Genomic DNA, 4631 nt, shown 5'->3' with positions numbered 1-4631 from the left:
CCCCTGCAAAGAAGGATAGTATGATTTGTCCACACTAATTTTTGGATTGGATCCAAAAGCAGTACAGKACATCAATAAAGCACGGAACCAGAATAGTGCACTTGGACTTTATTAGGCAYAGTGGTGCACAGAGGGGTTACTTCATGTTTTTGACCCCAGCAAGTATCTTTGATGTGTAGGAAGAACTTCAGGTGTCTTGATAYTTGATTTTGAAGGAGTCTCTGCTGTGAGCTCCRATACAGACACAGCCAAAACTCTTAYATGTGAATAATAATTAACATGTGGCACACACACTGACCAGCAGCAATATATTGTGTTTTCTTGATAYATCTCAAGGTTTATACCCAACACACAATCAATCTCACAGAGACATGCATAAATGTGATTTCAGAAGAGGCAAGAGTAGGGACTGCAGGCTATAAGGGCATTTGCAAATGACTTGCAAATGTCAGCCAGGTCTTATCTGCATTAACTAATTTTCAAATCATAAATAAATGGATTTTGATTGGCTAAATTAAAAGRCTTAGGAAAAGAATATGACAGAGAAGAAGCATTCGAAAAATGTAATCGCACAGTATAAAATCCATGAACATTACATAAGGATTYACAGATCAGCCTTGAATTGCTGGTTAGTGGAGACAAGCATTTTGAACTGTTTTGCTGAAACCCTCATAGAGCTTGAAAATAATTTAAGGAGGATGAGGGTGGTCTCAAAAATGATGTTAGAAATGCACCCTCATATTCCAGTTTGTAAAGAGCCTTTTAAAAATAATTCCCTGTCCTTGTTATTATTTGCAATAGAGGAGACAGAAGGAAGTTTTTCTTGGAATCCAGGTAGGTGAAACTACAAGCAGAATTTTTACAGTTTGAAGGTCAGACCCTCAAAATGCCAGTCTTAACAACTGAACTCTTACCAAAACTCCTGCTACCCTCTGAAGGACTTTTGTCTGGTAGAAAAAACTCACCCTACTCTAAGGAATATCAGGTTTGTAGTTATGGGTCCAGYTTAACTTCCAATTGTCTTAAATAGACACAGTCTCAAAAATTATACTCCCTTGTTAAGTGTTGGGATTTTTTTACTTCAAAACACAGGCTCTTTGTAATAAATTCATCACTCTCTCTTGGCTGCTTCCTCTGTTTTCCTTTTGTACATATCACATTGAAATCTTCCCCCTTGTAATTGGATGTAATCCCAGTCCCAGTTCATAATAGTGGTGGTCACTGGTGGTGAGCAGTTTTCCAGGGGAATTCATTATCTGAGTCATTTATAACTGGGCTGAATAAAACAGTCAAAAGCGTATAGAAAGGAGAGGGAACAATTCCACAGTGCTAAGGGTTGGGTTGGATGGCTGAAAGGGTATTTTCTATCTTGTATTTCTATGCTGATCATGGAAGCACACAGTCTAATGAGCCAGATATTCAAACATCTTTGGGCAAAGTATTTTGGAGAGGAAGAATGARCATTGGATGCTCAACTTGATGCATCTGAAAGAAAATCAATAGTTTTCCAAAGGCCATAATAGGACAGAAATAGTGCTGGCAGTTCTGGACATTTCTCTGTGAAAATTTGTACCATCCGTTATATAAGCAACCAAGTTTTTTGGTTTGTTTTTTTTTTGTTTTTCATCAAAGGCTGTAGTGAGCAATTTTAGTTACTCTTCCCTTTAGATCCTAGTCTTGCTGTCTTTTTATGGATGATATTAGCATAGCAGCAGCACTCCAAAGTTCTTTTTTTCTTTTGAGTCACATGATTTCCCACCCAGTGGCTTGCACTATTTCCTATRTTGCAGAATGTCAAAAATAGGACCTCCAGTATAGAAAATAATCATCATGTATATATGGGAAATGAGGAACAACCTGTTTGATGACCCAAGTGCTTTTACCATATCTGACTTCATATAGGATTAAATATCCTGATTGAAGCCCAGTCATGCTTCACCATGCTTGGTTATGCCACAGGGACAGCAGGCAGGTGACAGACCAGCTCTGTAGCAGGTTTGGGTCTTAATGCCACAGCATGGCACGAGTTAAGGCAACCAAAATTTCTCCAGAAGAATATTTATTTAATGAAAAATAAAATTGTTTGTTGAAATTGAACCATTGAAAGGACAGTATTGATGTTAATAAATTTCCTTATTAAAAATAAGTTCTTAAAATTAGGCATTTTTCTAAAATTGAAATATTTTAGTGAGAGCTTTTTGGTTTGAAATTATTTGGTTGCCAGTTTTGTAAACTAGCTTTAACTTCAAAATATTACATATTTCACATTATTAATTTAGTGTGTTTTGATCACTTGTTTTGTACTCTCTACAATGACAATTGCTAAATCAATTACCAAACCAATTATCTATTACAAATGACCACTTTGTTCTGTTACCAATGAGAAAACCAAATATGAATTACCAAACCAATTAAAATACCAATTAAAAATTTCCATTGTAATTACTAGTCACTAGTAAGAATTACCCCAACGGCCATTTGGAACACCAATTGCCAATTAAAATACCAATTACCAAAGCAAATATCAGTTACAGTAACACTTTAACAATTAGAATACTAATGAATTATTGCATTACCATATCTGATATTGTTTATAATTAAAATAATTATTATGCTCTATTCATATATAAAAATTAAATTACAGAATTTAAAAAGCTCTCCAGATCAAAACAGAAGCAAGACCTTTCAGCTGATGGCAATTATATTTCCTCACAGACATTGCAGTATGGGAGGTTTAAACCTGGGGGCCATTTATGCTGACAATGAATGGAAAATGTTGGAATTCCCCACAGAATGGATATCTGAGGTTCCCATTTGTAACAGCCAAGTCCGTATCTGTTGGAAAGCCCACCTGCTCCTGGTGCTATGGCATCGGACTGTGGCTTTCCTAGTCCTGAATCCCAGGGGTGGGAGCCAGGGCTGTTTGCCATGGGAGATCTGGACGGTTGGGTCTCAGCTGTCACAGCTGTCACTGTGCCCAGGCGTGACACAGAGGTGCGTGTCTTGTCCTCAGTGTGAGCAACCCACAGAGAAACACTCCCCCTTTTGAGAAACAGCTGCTGGAGACGCTGCTGCTCGCCGCCCCTGCGTTCCTGTGCCTTTTCGGGGTTGGGCCAGATTCCGCTGGTTGGTGTTGTGTGTGCTTGAGCCCAGAAATCCCCAGTTCTGGGATCATTTTGTGGCCACAGGGATGTCAGCAAGGTGAGGCAATGCCCTGCAGTGCTGGGGCAGCAGAGCTCAGCAGGCGAGCACGGGTGGGGATGGAGGAGCTCCAGGGCTGAGCTGAGCTGATGGTCCCACGCTTCGGTCCCACGTGTGGAGTGCCAAGTGCGTTAATCAGAGTAATGAAATTGTTTCCTCTCACAGTGCCCAGYCATGAGAACAGTCTGACCTGTGGCCATCCCTGACCCTGGCCTCTGTCTGGAAGAGCACTATTCAATCCACATCAAAACCTTTTCCGGGCTCCTACTAACTGACTGACAATGCCAAGAAAAACATGAAACTCTCGTGCCAGTGCCCTGGGCCTGTTTCACTAGAGGAAGTATAAGCTGTGCTAGTTTTTGTTTAAACCCACTATGGAGCTGGAACTTGGCACTCCTGTTTCTAGAATGGGCTCAGGCACTCGATGCACAAAGACCTAAAACTGGTTGTTTATTTCCATTTCTGACCACCCTCACACCCAGCAGCATCACGGCAGGGCTACAGCATCCCCTGTGTTTGTGTGGGGACAGAAGAGCTGAGGGACTGCCACATCACACTACATGAATATATAACCTGCTCCCCAAGCTGTGTGAGATCCCAGCAATACACAGACTATTGCTCATTACATAGAATCTGCGAGTCCATATGTTCAAGGGATGATGTGTGATACATTATTCACCCTTGCAGTTACTTTATAATGACATGTGTTTGGCTGGCTGAGGCACATAACTGCTCCTAGGTGTCAGTCAGTGTGTTGGAGGCTTCCTSAGAAATTCAAGATATTGGGATTTTATGTAGCTGAGCTGGTCCCTTGGGATATTTGGTGCAAACCATCAGCCTTGGCAAAGTCTGCTGGTGCCCTTGTCTCAGGGGCTCCTTTCACAGATGCCAATTCCTGACAATTATAAACCATCCACGGCAGAGCTCGGGAAATGACRGGGATTAAAAATTCAGGGATTCAGGTATTAAAAAAGAGTCTGAGTGTAATGTCCCTTTGCATGAGCACAAATCACAGCAGGGTGTGTGTGGGAGGYGAGGAGTGGCGTGGGACGGAAGGGACCAATATGGTCACGGATTGTGCTTGTGCCCTCTGTGTCCTTGGCTGTTCTGGAGAGTGTTAAGGTCYTTGGCAGCATTTCAGCACTCCTGGGGGGCAATATGGCATCTCCTCCAGGCTCTGCCCACAGCATCTCAGCAGAGCCCTTTAGGGCTTGGCACAGGCACCTTCTGGTGGTCTCTGCAGCGCTTGAAATGAGGGATTTCTCCGAGAGGAGGGTGAGGGACTCCTGAAACCCTGCAGCACCTCTGTAAAAAACATGGGGAAGGGCAGGAGCAGAGCAGACACCTTCCCTCAAAATATCACAGTGTTTAGCAGCTCCTGAGAGAAAAGGATATGAAAAGAGAAGGATTTATTTGGGAGGGGAAGGGAG

This window comes from Malurus melanocephalus, unplaced genomic scaffold (assembly GCF_030028575.1).
Source record: "Malurus melanocephalus ecotype Western Australia unplaced genomic scaffold, MMel_1.1 scaffold_555, whole genome shotgun sequence".
In the NCBI taxonomy this organism is placed as follows: domain Eukaryota; kingdom Metazoa; phylum Chordata; class Aves; order Passeriformes; family Maluridae; genus Malurus; species Malurus melanocephalus.
This window is presented reverse-complemented; position numbering follows the sequence as displayed.